Here is a 17,572-nt window from a genome sequence, read left to right on the forward strand (position 1 = left end):
AGAACTTCTTTATCACATGTGCCCTCCTGTAGCTTCACTTCCCACATGCCCTAACACCTACACTGCTGACATGAAATTTATAATGTGGACAGTTAATGAAGTTTTACAAAGTAGTACAAAGCCAAAAAAGCATAAAACTTTTAATGAAGTCATTTGTTTTGTCTGCTGTGTCGGGGAAACTTTGGAACTTTCTTGCCAAGCTGCACGTAACTCACTAGGAGTGTCAAGGTAGCCTTTTGCTATTGTTAGTTAACAAAAAGTAGCTAACTACAATTGCGATTAAGATTTAACATAAGCAATATTTTGGGGTAAAGAAATCATGTTTTGGTAACACTTCACAATAAGGTTGCGTTTGTTTACATTAGTTAAACTGATAGTAAATAAAATTAAAAATTAAAATTCTGTCATCATTTACTCACCCTCTGGTAATTTCAAACCTGAATTAATTTCTTCTGCAGAGCACAAAATAAGATATTTTGAAAAATATTGCTTACTCGCCCCCATTCATTGCATTGGTTTTGTCTCCATACAACAGAAGTGAATGGGGGCCAGTGCCTTTCGGTTACCAACATTCATCAAAATATCTTCTTTTGTGTTCTGCAGAAGAAACAAAGTCATATAATGGTTTAAAATGATAAGAAGGTGAGTAAATGATGACAGAATGTAATCACTTCAATGCGTTAGCTAACATGAACTAACAATGAACAATACTTCCATAGCATTTATTCATCTAAGTTCATGTTAGTTTCAGGATTTACTGATACATTTTTATAATCAAATGTTAACTTTAGTTAATTGTACATTTAATAACTAACTTTAGCCAACCTATAAAAAGCTAAAAGAACTATATTGTTGTTTGTTAGTTCACATTAGTTAATGCATACTAATGGTAACAAATACAACCTTATTGTTAAGTGTTACCGATTTTTTTAATAAACATAAATATAAACTGAAAACTAAAAGTCCTTTTACCTGTTTGTCACCATCCTTGTTTAAAACGTAAAATTGCAATTTACTTTGTACGACATAATGATGTGTATATAAAGTCGTACTGATATTTCTTACAAAATTGTAATAAACACCTCAACATATAAATCAAGTTTACATTATGATTTAGGGTAATGACTTAGGGTTTTAATGTGTATGCTTAAATGTGTAAAAACCTGCAAAATATTATGTTAAACTGCTTTTTGTTAGCGTTGTTAGTAGAAACATTTACTATTTTGAGCTAAACTATTGTAACACTCTAATGTAGTAGTGTCCGTTCTTTCAGTTAGTGATGTTATTTCCATAATATTAGACCGTTTCATGCACCTGCACTGCAGTTAACTTCCGGTGTGTGTTTGTTTATCAGTCTGGCTAGGGTCTAATAATATAACCATTTATATTTAATTTAATTTATGTTAATATTAATTTATATATTGTATAATAATTGTAATTAATAAACAATTTGTTAAATTTTGTTAATTTTATTCAAATAAGCAATAAGTTGAATGGGTCCCTTTTGTTTTGTCGCATTTAAAAGAATGAATGGGACATTGACTTTTAGCGGTTGAGTTTAGTATCGCAGTCTAAATTAATAATATTTGAGGGGCAAGTTTAGCCAAGTAACGGTTCTTCACAGGTTATTTTGCTTGTTTTCAGAAATAATCTACATGCATACTATTATTTGCAAATGTGTACCGGAAGTTAAGGGCAGTACACAAACCGTTAAAAGGTCACTGTCAGTCTAGTGTGGTGATCTCTTTGTATGTGCAAAATCATTTACAGTATCACACTTTGTCACATGTCCAGTATATGTAAGTACATGACCAACCCAGATTTCCTAGTTAGGCTATATATTTTTGCCTTCTCAGATTTGTAATGTTTTTAAATGAGGTGCAATTGCATAACGGGTCTCTCTTCTTTCATCTTTTCCTTACTCTGCCCTACTCTTCTTTTTCTGTCTCTTCAATTTCTTTAGCAGTCTTTGCCCGTGGCTTATTTCTGTAAATTGTTGAACAGTAACTCACGTCAGATTAGATATGACAGCTGTGTCGGAAACTATAAGAACAAGTGCCCCTGCAGCTTCTTTGTTTGAGTGTGTGTGCATCTCTCACTCTTTTTCCTCTGTGATCACATTCACATCCATTTTGTGTATGATGTTGTGTGTGTGATGCTGTGTGCCTGCTCCTCCATTTTAATCAAGTATCGCTGGTGCTCTTTTGTCCCGTTTCCTTTCCCTCTCTCTTTCTTCCCCTTTCCTTTTTGTAGCATTTTTTTTTGCTCCTTTTATGTAACCATACATCATAACATACACATTACTGCTGCGTATCGCCTCTAATTTCCTTCTTTCTTGACTCCTTTCCTTCCTTTTCTCTTTCTTTCTGCATTGTCAGACTCAAAGCAGAATGGGGATGCTGCAAATGCAGCTCTGGCTAATGAGGACTGTCCCACCATAGACCAGGTGATGGGGCCGGATGACAGGAGTCCGGCCACCGGTGGGTTCGGTGCAAACACGGGGCGCGAACGTTACCCCCACGACCGGGCCTGCTTCCTCCTCAGTACTGGAGAGTTCCGCACCACAGACAGCAATGTCAGGAAAGGTATGCGGCACCCACACACCTCAGATAACACTCACACTTTTAGTATGCAATACAAATAACAGGAAAGGTAAGTTAATCAAGTTTAAGTGCTCAGGTATCAGAGGCAAACACACATTCAGTAGGGCACATTCACAAAAAAACACTACAGCAATAGAAAATCACACATTTGCTCACCACCGTGTGCATAAAAAGAAGCTCATTCACATATAACTAACAACAGAGTTCACTACATTCTGCTCCTTACACATTTCTTCTCATCCTTCACCACATCAGTCATTCCTAATAGCGGTCATCATTTGCAGAGCTCTGTCACCTGCACAGTAATAATTCAATTATATTGTTATAAGTTTTTAATATTTAATAAACTGAACATAGATTACATCGTTCAAATGAAACCATATACTGTATACTCCACATATCTATCTATCTATCTATCTATCTATCTATCTATCTATCTATCTATCTATCTATCTATCTATCTATCTATCTATCTATCTATCTATCTATCTATCTATCTATCTATCTATCTATCTATCTATCTATCTATCTATCTATCTATCTATCTATCTATCTATCTATCTATCTATCTATCTATCTATCTATCTATTCAGCTTGTTAGCCCTTGCTCTTTCTTGCTCTCATTCATTGATTTATTTCAATCTCTTTTCCTCCCTTGTGGTCTCCCACCCTGACTTGACTGTGCATGCTGTCTCTTCCCCATACATGCTTTCTTTTCCCCAATCTTCCTTACCTCGTACTTGTACCTCCTCTTACATCTGTCCACACATCTTGTATTCTTTTGCGTCTGCATGCATTAATTGTACTGCCCTCCTCACTGTACCACACTTTCCTACTGTCGCCTTTTACCTCCAACCTCCACCGATCCCAAATACACCCCTTACACAACCAAATCCTAAATCCCCCCACAAAAACATTAGAATCTGCAGTCGACAACCCAGTCTCCCCCCCAGGAGAAGAGTGGTTCAAGCCGGAAGGGCCACTGCTACAGCAGGACCTCAATGCGAATTCTGCCACTTCCTGGATCAAACCATAGTGACACAGAGGTAACCATAAAAAGCCATTCGTGCGGTAGCACAGGGATTCGTTCATTCCACACATGTCCAAATGTAATTGCATACAATCCTTTAAACACAAAGACCTTTTTATAATTATTTCAACCGAATACTGATACAATGTATAATTTATCTATGAACCAAAAATCAAATACAAAATTCTCTTTTACACACGAAACCAAAATGTACACAACACAGACACTCAGCTCACCTCAAGCTTTTAGAGAGATTGATGCCTTTATGAAAAATGCATGATGGGGCATTTTTGAGTTCAGATTGAAAGACTGAGCATTAACAAGAACACAATGCTTTTCAGTGTTTTAGGGGATAATGCATTATATGTGTTATGTTTATGTGTTTGTGAATTGTGTGCCTAATCTCTCAACATAATCACTCACAGCAGACTAGCATCTGGGTCTGATTCTCGCGTGTGCTTATGTGATGTTAAATTTTATATATATCATAGTGTTTACTCCCTCATAATCCTCAGTAAAGTCATAAATCTGCCTTTCTCATTGTCTCTTTCTCTACATTTTACTCTCTTGTTCCATTTTTCACTTTCTAATCAATTTCTGTGGTTCTTATTGACTTTTCGTTTAACTTTTTTCAGTCAAGCCTTTGATTCCTTTTGATTTTTTTTTACATTTTAATTTTTTCCTACCAGTTTAGACATCTTTCACAATTTTTCTATAAACTATACTGAGCACTAAACAGTAAGGGTTCTACACGTGTTAATGCTCTACTGATGTTTAGAACATTAACCATTAGGCCAGTATAGTTCAACACACTCAAGGTTGAAAACCCCATGGAATAAAAATGAGTTGTTGTCATCTTTGTGACTTTGAAACCAGATAAATTCTAATGCACTCACATGCTGAAGAAATAACTTTTTATTAGATAAACGCATTCATGGACAATTTTCCTGTTCCGGCAAATAAAACCCAAATTTTGATTTGTGTTCAATCACATGCTCTGTGGAATTTTGTCTCTCGTCTCGTCTGACTAGGTACTTTATGTACTAAGTATGCAGTAATGGTTTATAACACTGACATAATTTAACTTTCAATTAAACATATTGACAAGCTTGTTTTTTTTAATCCAATAGACTGATTTGAACATTTTAGGCCTATAGTCCACACGTACATGATTTTTTTTATAAACTGAGTTTTTCCTTCTTCGTTTAAAAAAAATGCATCCACAGAAAAATGCAAAAACACTGCCGTGTTCGTGTGGACAAGGCCTAAATATGTATCGCTTAAACATCTGGTTTCAAAAAGAAGGATTCTCATGGGGTTTTTAATAGTACAAAAACACATTTAAATAAATGAAAATGTGCTAAACATATTTGATATCTGTGTGTGAGAGAAGATGATTTGTGAGTGTGTTTTTGGGGATGTTGTATTTTCTGATGTGTTCTGAGGTGAGCTTGTCTGACGCGCTGTTGTTGTTGTTATCTCCTTCCTCAGGTTGTGTCGTGTCATGCGTTTGTATGTCAGCTCTTGTTGCTACACCGTTATATTGTCTTCCCTTGTTTGTGTGTTGTTGTGTGTGTGCACTGTATTCCCTTTGGTGTTGCTGTGACTTCTTCCTCCTCCTTTCCCCCCTAACAGTGACCTTTCACCTCAGTAGAGTGCCCCTCAGGTCTTCATTTGCAAAACCGTTATAGCGCTCACGATAATTTCACCTTCTGTTTATTATTTACAGCCTAAAGAGACTTTCTGAGGTGTTTAGGGGTTTTGGTGAACAGTCACTGAAAGGGTGTGTCTTTCTGTGCTTTATCTTGTTTGTTTATTTGAATAAAGCTGGTTTCTTCTTTCTCCTGAAACTGCCCTCCACTCTGGGGTCCAATGACCAGTGTTTCATCACAGCCAGCTGAGATGAGCCCCCAAAACCTTTCAGTCTGTAGAGCGCAACAGTGAATGCTCACTTTTCTGTAGCATTGGTTTAAGAAGTATTTTCCCATTGATTTTCTCCAAAAGGATTTCAGCTTATTGTTTGGTAATTCCGTCGAAGCTTTAAACCAAACTCGATGCTCCAAGATGATTCACAAACTTTGATTTAAAACAAATGGCTCAATAAATAAATACATAAAGAATAAGACAGAAGTAAAAAGACGTCTTTAAAGGAATTCAAGAGTCACATGAGATATTACCAATAATGTCTTTACAATTTTTTAAATATAACATTTCTGACATCAAAATAATAAATAAATTGTTTAACAGTGTGAGGAGACAGAATTGATTATATTCAGAAGGAGCTCTCTTCAGGATTATGGGTATTGTAGTTTTCATTTAGAATTTAGTGTGTTAAGTTTTGCTTCTACAGATGCATATTACGTGACTTAATAATCATAGAGCTCCTAGCAAGTTTTTTTCCATTGTGTTATACATTTCTCCATGAAGAAAATGAAAGGGATTTGTATCATTCCGTTGCACTCCACAGACCAGGAACAGTACAATCAAATATTCTAACCACGATATGGGGCTCAATATTGACCTCGGGTCAGACCTTATAGGGCAAATCTGACCTGCACGGTAGTAAAACTGCTCAGTAGGGCTGTGCTGAAACATTGATCTCTGTCGCTGTTAGGATGTGTGCTACAGTCCTGTAGTCTTAACCTGTCATGAAAACAATTCTGTCTCACAAACACATCACATCAGCTAAACAGAGAAACCTGTCTGACATTAGACTGTACAGACACTAAGCAGCAGGCAGATAGCTAAAAAGACAAAGACAGACAGGAACAAACACAGATGCCAAACGCCCAGCAAGCCCACATACTGTGACCATTCAGTTACAGGTAAGTTAATCTAGAGCTGAAATGACATTCTTGGGCAGTTGCCATGGTAACAGGACACAATGTGAGGCATTGTTACAAATGGACACTTCAACGTTTTCTACATTAAGGCCAAGTGGTGAATCAGGTTAAAATGGCCACAAACTGTTTCCTCACGAGGCCTTTAGTTCTTGATGGGAATTTCTTATACTTTCCATTATTGCCCTCCTTCCTTCCCTCTCTCTCTCTCCCCTCTCTCTCCCCCTCTCTCTTTCTCTCTCTCTCTCCCTCTCTCTTGTACTCATACAATATTTTTTTACATTTGGGTTTGTTGACTTTTTAATTATACTTTATATTAAAGCCACTTTGAATTTGGAATTTGGTTTGTATGGACGTTTTCTCACATTTATTTTCTAAATTACATAGTATTGACCTGTATGTATGTATGGGGCAATCTAGGCGTGAATGTTGTAGGAAAGAATTTCTTTTTTTTGCTCTTGATTTTCCAGTGTTTTTATTGGTAATGAAACACGTTTAAGTTTGCATCACTTCTTCTCACTCTCCACCACAGCATTATGTATTATACTGTTTTTCTCTCTTCACCCCCACTCTTGTGTCTCTACCTTCTACTCTCTCACTCCTTCCTGCTCACTGTTGCCAAGGAAACAGTGGAAAAGAGCATTCTGGGACTTAGCGAAGCATGATCAAATAAACGACAAAGGGGTTAAAAATTGTGAATTGTTGAAATTCCATGCACAGACTATTGGCTTTTTACTTTTTGTAAAACGTTATAACCTTGACATTTGAACATCCAGTCGCTCGCAAGAAACCCTTGTGTGTTGTTATTTACCCTTTTTAAAATCATTTTTTCCATTGTATTCTTTGTGGAGCGTTTTGTTGCTTGTGTTTTATTTGAAATTCGCCCGATACCCTTGGGGCGAGCCATTGACTGACTCTGGCTATATGTGTGCATAACTGCAGTCTGGATACTGGCCAGAGCACATTGACTAAGGGCATTGTGGTCATCTTCCTCTCTAACCATTGTCTTAAAGCATAGAAGCAATGCTGCACTGCAGGGCTGCAGGGCTGCAGTCACACCCTCCCCCCCCCCCCCCCCCCCCCTCTGCAGACTGATTGATTTTCCTCTCTCCTCCCATTTAACCTCACTTCTGAATCTTTGCTGTAACAAGAGATCATGAGGGTTTACTCTCCAGGGGTCTTTAACAGCGAGACCATTTCATTATCAATATATTCACATAATGTATCACCACATACATCAAAACTGCTTTATGTACTTTATAATCAACATTTTTGCAATACCCTGCTTGCTATAAATTTCAACATATACTTAAAGGGATAGTTCACTCAAAAATAAAAGTCATCAATTACTCACCCTCAAGTCGTTTTCAACCTGTGCAAAATATTTTTGTTCCGCTGAACACAAAGGAAGATATTTGGAAAAACGTTTATAATTTTCAGTTCTGGGACATCATCGACTGCCATAGTAGAAAAAATTTAAATGGCAGTCAAAGGTGCCGCAGAACTGTTTGCTTTCCCACATTCTTCAAAATATCTCACTTTGTGTTTAACAGAATGGGTGAGTAAACGACAGAATGTAAATTTTTGGACGACCTGTTCCTTTAAATGTTACAATCTTAACTGCAAATAAACTTTAATTAATATATTCTTAATGTTACCTGATTGGCAAATGTTACCTACAAATTGAATTTGATTATAAGTTAATAAAAAATGCCAGCCATAGATAAAATGATGAAAAAAAGGCCCAGTTGCAATCCAAATTGCAATCACGATGCTATTTTCTAGTTGTTCAGCAGACGTTACAGCCAACTGTCAGAATTCCAGGTTGCATCGGTGGGAGAGTTTGACTGCAGTGCAGTAAAAATTGAGGAGAGAAATATGGCTTATGCTTACAGAGGGGTCACTGGCCCTCAGGGAAAGGAGAGTGATGAAATTATGCAAACACTGGCCCTTTTACACAACATCCCACACAAATTAATTCATTTTAACAACTCTCCTATGTTAGAAAATCTATGCGATTTCTTAAATCTCTCTAAGTAATGTACAGTATATATACTGTAATTAATGTCTGTATAGAATCAATGCTCTGAGTAGTTTTGAGCACTGTTGCCAGACTGCTAAATCGAACAATTGTCTTAGTATTCTTTATAAACTGAATTAAAAACAATTCATTAAATGTGTTATAGCAAATAATTTATGAAGTAATGTACTTAAAAGGCAGAGATCTGCAGACCCAATATGTGTCATTGAAGCTCTTAGCTGAACCTGATGAAATATGGCCAGCGTGATCAGTACAATGGGGATCGAACCCGTTAATAAAAGGCGTGAGGATTTTCATTTGAGAATCAAAAATACGTATACATAGTAAAGTATAAAATCCTCATAAGGATCCTCATAAGTTTCATTAAATTAAGATAAATTATTGAAAATCTTTACATAAGATTAGGGAACGCGAGACAACGGCATTTTTTTTGGTTGTGAATGGATGTCATTTGTTCTTCATTGTCATTGATGGAGTACTGCATGTATGACAATATCATACATGATCCGAAATGTATTTTGAATATTCTTTTATAGCTTTTGTTGTGTGCTGTCCTAGATAAAATGTCTAAATCAATTTTAACATGTAAAATGCCATCTCTGGGTACTTTTCTGTGTGCACATTAGATTGTATTGTTCATCTTTTGATCATGTTGAATGTTACTTCTATGTTCTTGTACTGCATATACAGGAGTGGTATCTATATGCCTAATATTTCCTGTATTTTAACTGCATTTAACATACACAACTCCAATGCTTCATCACATATTCCAGCTCACTGTTTCTGTATTTTGTGGTCTGTTTTAATGTTGGGTGTCTTTCTTTTCTTGTGTAATGTATGTGTATTGTGGTGGTCGTGTTGTGATGTGTTTTGGTGTTACATTGTGTCAAAATCATACATGCAGATGCAATATAACTTGTATGTATGTGACTCCCACTATTTTATTGTGTGTTTAAAGGAGTAAAAATATCCATTGGTGGATATTACAAATATTAACCTGGAAAGCGCCATATAAATTAAATATACTGTGTGTGAATGCAAACACTTTAGCAAGTCAATGACTACAGACTGAAATGTGGCTAATGTGTTCAACACAGTATATTAAAGCTTGTTTTATTGTTGCCCAAAAACAACAACATTCCTTGGTTAATATTTGTGCGACATACTAACGCCCACCTTCCATTTCATCCCCAGGCCTCTCGTACAGTCCTCGTAGCGTAACTAAAGTTTGACATGAGGTATGTACAGACAGCAGAGAGGGAGAGAGCCTATACAGATCGAGCAGTATTTTCTTTATGGGCTTGTTAGCATGATGAAGCCACCATAAAAAATGCTATGCTACTGTATGGAGCTTTAACGTTCAGACTCATTGCTCTGTGATTCATTTCCTGCTGAGAGCCTGATTGTTACCATATGACAATGTTAATAAGGCCTACGTCCGAATGTACTTAAACGTACAGGAATTATTAGGCCACATGTCTCCAAAACAGATGCTTAAGAATTGCAGAAGCACAGAGTCTGTCTAGCCAAGGATTTGAATTACATCAGTTCAAAACACTGGTGTAATGCTTCATACATAACCTCTCACCAAAGGCACCAAAGTGTTGCATGTGTGAGGCTTGTAAGTGTGTGTGTGTGTGTGTATGTGTGCGCATATGTTTGACTAGTCAATCAGTAAATGCCAATAGTCAGGGTTTTAGGTTAGTTACACCATGTCTACACTGGACGCGATAGGCGTGACACGACACATGGTCCAAAAGGGATGGTCGTCCCGCACTGCATCCAGTTTATATTTATAATGGGTTCTAAATCGTCCTATGGATTTTTTCACGCAATCCGGTGTTAGACTTTTTTTATCACTAATCCTTTTGATTTAAGATTTGTGGCAATTGATGCACACGTTTCTTCTCCCCATCATTCTCCCCTCCTCTTGTAATATTTATTGAGCCCTAATCCTTTCACTAAAACAATGTTGGAATTGTTGGTATTCTGCAATTATTGAGGTGGATTCATAATGCACATGCATTCCATGGCCTTTTTTGCACTGCACACAGTATGATTTGGGCTTCCATTTTAAAAGTTTACCGTATTTAAGTGACTTTTTTGAAGCATGAAAGCTTTCATCCAAGGCAACTTACAAAATGTGTCATTGCAATTAATGCAGCACACTCAGCAGAAAACATGTAGAATTTCTTTTTCAGAAAATGCTTGATACATATTTTTATCAAGACAAAGAAGCATTGTATAAAGTAATCAAATAAAGAAAACAACTTACTCATTGTTTGGCAAGTTTTATAAACAGCAGAACACACAGGCCCGGTTCTAAGAGGGTTCAGTAATTCTGACTCAAGTCAGTTCATAGCGACATTTTAAATTTGTGTTCTGTGAAATCATTACCATTAGGATGTAAATGTCCCTCGATAATATAAATTATATTTAACAGTGATAATAAATGTACAGTGTAATTCTCAATACCCCAATATAATTGATAGCTTTTATTGCAAGAAATTTTCACTTGATTTTATTTAGAAAATGTTTTTTTTTTATTTGCTGTGCAGTGTGAAAAAGTCCTAAGAGTTATTACTTTATTAATACACACATACAGTATATTGATCGGAGTGATATCAGTTGGCAGAGGTGTATAGACAGATAGATTGCATTTTAGATGAATGCCCAGCACACACATAAGCACACATTATTTGTTGTAAATGAGCCCTCTGTTGATTTATAACTCCTCTAAACATGTATATTCCCTCAGATATCCAGTGACATACAGTCACAGCTGCACCAGTGGTCTGGTGTGATGTACAAGGTGACCCAGATCAGATCTGTTCACTTTGCATTGCCTCTTTCTACAGCTCCTACTGTACAAGCAATGCTTTGCTGTAGACATTGAATGGCAAGTGTCCCTGGAGCTCTCTGAAGCACACACACAACCTCAGAAACATGAACGCACGCACTCTTCCCAACTGACCTACACTATGGCAGGGACTGGAGATAGGATTGCCGACTATACGACAGTAGGACCTTCTTAACACCCCGTGTTTTCCTTCCTCGTGAGCTTCTGTTATTTTGTTAAGAATTCTCTCTCACTGTGTTTGTGTTTGTGTGGGACGTTCTCCCGTTTTAGGAGGGGGTTGTCTACTGTGTATTCTGCCAGAGCTCTTCCTTCCATATCCATTCACTTCAGCCTGTTCAAAATCTAAGACAAGTCCAGTTCTCCCCCAGTCTAGAAAGCATTTATATAAGACCTTGCTGATGAGACCTCTAGACCGGGATGTTTTGTAATATTTTTGTTTTCTAAGTCCATCCACACCTGATTTGCATAATAAGAGCAACAGATTACAGACAGCATGTGTGAATTCAGCAAGAAGCACGCTGGGTAAATTTCCCCCTAAATTGACACTTGTAACCAAATTTAAACAGCCCTGGACTGTTTCCCCTTGAGAAAGTTTGGCCATATAAAGAATCAGATGTTTGACAAAGGCAGAAATGGATGTGGAAGGTGAACCTTTAAGCACGGTAGGGTCACGTGAAGCTATTTTAAATTCCTGTAATACTCTACAGAAACACACACATATTTAAATCAGTCATGCGGATAATAAAATATTTGCTTCCGTTATTGAGTGTGAGCTTCACCTGGCCCACTGTGCTGACTGAGGCCGTGTGAACCTCAGTGCTTTGACTAGAAGGAACTCCTCTGCTACCTTCTGTTGGACTCCTGTGCTAGTATCAGACCGTCTGAGACTGGGTCAAACACCTGGAAGCTAAACTCTTTACCTCACTGTTGGTGTGAGTCAGCCATCAGGTGCTTCATCCACCTGCTCTTTTATACATCTGCTCTATCTCTCCCTGAAAACTGTATGTGGCTGTGACTATAAGGGAGTTTTTTTTAATACTGCTGTGCCATAAAATGACATGAAAACTTGATGACATTTCATAACTCTCATTTTCCTGTTTTGTCCTTTGTCTCTGTCTCTGTTTGTCTCTGTCTGTCTTTCTGTCTGTCTTTCTGTCTGTCTGCTTATATCCGATTCATTTACTCATTTTTGTTTCCCCCCCTGATTTCGCTAATAACACCTGTCATGGCTTTTAACGTCCTTTCACTCACAATATATACAATTTACATTAACCATGAAAAACCATTCATCAACCATAATAATACATCCTACTAACAAAATCTATTTATCATCTAACTCTATTTACCGTTTTTCACTCATTTCTGTAATGTTTTTTACATTAATTCTCATTGAAAAACTGTCTTTGTATATTAAAATTGGGGTCTCTCTCTCTGTAGCTGCAGGCTACGAGAAGTCCCGCAGCCTCAATAACATCTCTGGGATGACGGGGGCCCCTTTGCGCCTGACTCCCATCACCCCCATCAACAACCCACCATATGAACCCTATGAATCCCCTGGCCCTTTACGGCGCTGCAGATCCCCCATCCCCTCAATTCTGTAGCACAGCGTTACAACTAAATAGAACACAAAACAATGACGCTCAACGTAACTTCATACTGCAATAGTATTATTAATCACGATAATGACGCTAAGTACTCAGCACCTCAGCTCCTCCATTGACTGGACAGGGTGGGGGGGCAGAACTCTTTTTAATATCACGCCACAAAGAGTGTGAGCAAGTTTGTGTAGGGATTTAAAGCTTTTAAGCATTTTCTGTAATTTCATAGCAAATACTTCAGGCAATATTTCAGACAGGCAACTAAAACAATTATATGCTGTGACTCCAGCAGGTTATGCCTTACTATAAAAGAAAAAAGAAGCACTGAATAATATTATAATGAAATCCCTCTATGGCTCGTAAGCAGCAGTGGGCACCCTGTAGGAATCCTACCCTTGTAGTTGAATGACAGTAGTCGGCTTTCCCATGTTTTCTGCCTGATTGCTGGTTGTATAAAAACTATTAGACTGTGATCCCACAGGCTTATTCACTAAATAGCTTCTTTGACAAACCATATAGGCCTTGAACAAGTCACTTCATATCAAAGCTTGGAGGTCACAGACAACATGCAAGTAGTTTAAGTGCATGCAAGAAAAGACTGAACTTAGGCAAGTAGACATAACCGAACCAAACTCAATCCCCACACGAATATGAAAATAAACATTTACTCAACGCTGGACTGAGTGTAATATACAGCAAAGCCCTTTAGCATAGAGTCAATGCTGGTTTGCTACTGAGTTTTTTTAATCATTCAGGCCATTATCAGTATCACACACAAGGACATCATTTAGTCAAATCCCTTCAAAACATTTCCAACAGCAACATTAGCTGACACTAAATCTCTTCAAATGTGCTTCGCACAGGAATTATTATCATTATCAACAACTTAAGTAACCTCTGATGAGCCGGAGATGAAGCTTTACTATTTGTAACTGTTGTAAACTATCAGTGAGATGAGAACTGATCATTACAAAAGGCTATTTTTGTACTAAGCGTTTGAGCATCTCCGTTATGATTGGGGTTGGAGTTCCGTGGGCTCCGAGAGTTGACATTTCGGGTGATTTGGATATCGTGCTGTTGCATGAAGATGTAAACTTTTTCGTTTTTGTATTTCGACATACATTTCTGCATTTTTGTCACAAGAACCACAAAACGAAAAGAACAGAAGAGCCATCTTATTAGAGGCCCATATCCCTCTGCACTTCTTCAGGACCCTTTCCAATTTATATACTAGCGCATGAAGGAACTGTCTTTAAAAAATCTCCTTTTCCTATATGGTATTTCCTCATAAATATGAAGACATATCAAGCTAAGCTGCACTCTTCACTGAATATCCGCATATACTGGGCCTGTGGTGAACCAGACAGTGGCCTCAAAGTTCCCCTATAAGGGCATGAATAAGCTGGACTTTTTCATCATCATCATTACTGGCATTATCCTCCCCATCAGAACCATTTTACGATTACTGTTATTCCTATAATCTGAATGCAGTAGAAAATCAGTTCAGTTTATTTTTTTTCTCTGGTCCCCTTTTCTTTCTCTATTCTTTGTTTTTTGTCTGCTCTTTTGGATGCTGACCTTCGTTCCAATGTAAAGGAGGGAACATTGAATGGATGCTGGATTGACAGCGGTCAGTAAGAGAAGAAAAACAAAAGATGGCAAAATGAACTCTTTGAAATGCAGATTTATGAGGCATATGTTTCACTGTACATGTGTGGGGGTGCACAGATTTCATCCCCACCGCTGGGGAAAATCTCTCAGCAACGGCGGCTCACAAAGCTTGTTTTATTTCTCTTTATGTGAAACAACAGAAAACCTTGTGTGTAAAGACCAAACTGTATTTAGTTTTGTATATTAGTTGAACATTTTATAAGAAATACAAGTACAAGTTTTTTGTTATGTTTTTCATTTGATTTTCTTGCAACTAAAATATGTTAATACTATAACTTATTAATTAACTTTCATCCTCTGAATGAAGGAATGAAATTACTTTTTGCATTCTACGTTTTCCATTGTACTTCACAGTACAAAGTTAAAGATTCTTATGGCTCCATTTGAGGTTCCACAGATGCCACAAAGGCGGAGCCTGAAGAAGAGCCTTGAGGTACCACATAATTTTTCCCCAAATCTTCTTAATTTCTGCAAAACTCCAAAAAAATCAAGGTTTCTTCAACACCACCAGCAAGTTTAAAAAAGTTTATATATTGTATTTCCTAGAGACGTAGCATATTGATTTACCCATTTAAAGGCGCTAGATGTTCTTCGGAGGGTTCAGCAGGGTTTGAGGAACCTCAAATGGTGCCTCAAGAATCATTTAACTTTTTCAGTGTATTACACAGCTAGTACACTGCTCTTTTCCTCCTCTCTTTCTCCTACTGTCTTCCCTCTTTGTTAAAGAAGTTAACTGCTAGTAAAGAAAGTGATTGTTAAAAACATGGAGTATTTGCATGGAGGCAACAAACTAGGTGTGTTACATTATGACTTGTCTGCATGTGCACTGCTTTATGTGCATTTAAGGGCTCAGTGCAGTCACCAAGGACCGCGTGCTGAATGTATGCAACAGCACTTCATGCGTGCAATGTGTAGTGTTCAGGTAGACCGATAACTGTTCATAGATCAAAGGAGCTCTTGTTCTCAGACCAGTTTAACAAGCAATACGAAATGAAATATTTTAGATGCAGTGTTTATTATTCTGAGATCAGATTTGTTCTTAAAAATGAGTATTTAGATTAGGAACTCTTTAGTTTTTTACTGTTTTAAAAGCAGGCCCAAAGCTACTCTTCTAAAAGTAAGCAAATGTTTTGACAAATGTTTAAGGGGTATATAAAATGACCTGCAGAGATGGAGAGGAAGGAATATGAGTTAGTCGCCAAAATCCGAGTGGGATTTAGGCCCAGCCAACACTCTTTATTTGTCATCTTTAGTCATATCCCTCTCCTCCTCTGCTCCATATCTCTTTGTCTCTTTTTTTATTCACGAGGATCTGTAGGTCTAAATGATATGTACAGTTTTTAAAGTTGACTTTGTAATTTCCACATGCATGGGTTTTTATTGTGAGAAATAAGGGAATTAAGGGAAGTCTATATGAGAACAACGAAGTGTGTTTTGATAGGAATATGTATTTTTTAAAGACGTTTATGTACATGTGTATGTTCATATAAGTGTGTACATATGGATGTGTATATTCATAAGCACATGCATATTAATGATTTGCATGATACAAATGTAAAGTTTTTCATTGCTGTTTTTGTTACCAATCTTTATCATTGACTTGATTGCTCTGTGTGGGTGGGCGGGGCTTAGTTTTGCATGCTGTGATGCTATGGGGTGGCAGAGACCATTACAACTGTTTTATGTTATTTGTATTGAATGAGGGTCTGAACTTTAACAAATATGTACCTGTTTTCTTTAGTTTTGTTTTCTTAGGCATCAAAAGCATTGCAGATTGTCATTTTATGATTTATTCTTTTTCATCTTTTCACAGAGAACTATTCTGAAAGCCCAGTGCTTATCAGATATATGCAAAAAGAAGCAGTAACTGTGAACTAATCCTAGAACAGAAAATCCACTTCTTCCTTTTTCAAATACATTCCCGACCGAACACCTGACCCTGTCCCCCAAATCCAGTATCAGCTCCTGTACATTCCATTCAGTCGCATCACAGCTCATTTCAGTACTGTATTGCCTTCTCACGTTCCCCAAACTCATGAGATCATCAAACTTATACTTATGCATTATTAAGGAGCATTTTAGCCCTTTCAGCTCTGACCCCCCTCCCTTGCAGGATTTACGGGGAATTAACTGACGTAGCATTCAGCGTTTAGGTCACAAGCACTCTTTGGTCACTTTAGTGGCTAAGAATACAGATTTTAGCCCTTAATGTTTACCTGTTATATAAATATATGATTTAAAAGATAATATTAAGGCGTTCGTTGTAATGTATTCTGACTTGACCAGTCAGAACCGAAGGACTTTCTTTGCTTTTGAGTGTGGCAAGTGAAAACAGTCTATAGCTTTTTTTCTACTCGGGGGAGTGTGAAGGATAATGATAATACTCACTACAGCAATGCATGTTTCCACACATCCTTCGAGACAACTAAGTGCTGCATCCTAGTGCATCTTGTTGTTTTTCTGTGTGTAGTCTCTTTGTAGATGTGAGTCTGGGAGGGGCCAGCTCCATTATACAGTATATCCCTTTATGATGTAGAAGAGATAGGGCTGCCCCTAGTTAACTTAGTTAGCGAATGCCCTGGTAGGCAAAAACAAGGTTGCATGTGACCGTGGAGGACGATGTAAATAATTCTCTTTGCATGTTAACAGCACAGAAGCTATTGTTTAATTGTGGCATTTCGAATAGGGAGAGCAGGTCGGTTAAACTACATTACCCAGAATCCTCTCTGTCAGACTTCTGCTCCCCTGTCACTACTCAGGTATATCTCTTTTTGTTCGTCTGAACCAGTGCTTCCAAAATGATGTCAATCGAAACAAAGAGAGAGACAGAAAGTGATGATCTTTAAACATCCCGTCTACACGTGCATCACAGTGTCCTTGTGCTTTGTGTGTCCACCCGTTTAGTTTTTCTCACCACTGTCATTTCTTG

Source organism: Barbatula barbatula, assembly GCF_947034865.1.
Source record: "Barbatula barbatula genome assembly, chromosome: 5".
In the NCBI taxonomy this organism is placed as follows: domain Eukaryota; kingdom Metazoa; phylum Chordata; class Actinopteri; order Cypriniformes; family Nemacheilidae; genus Barbatula; species Barbatula barbatula.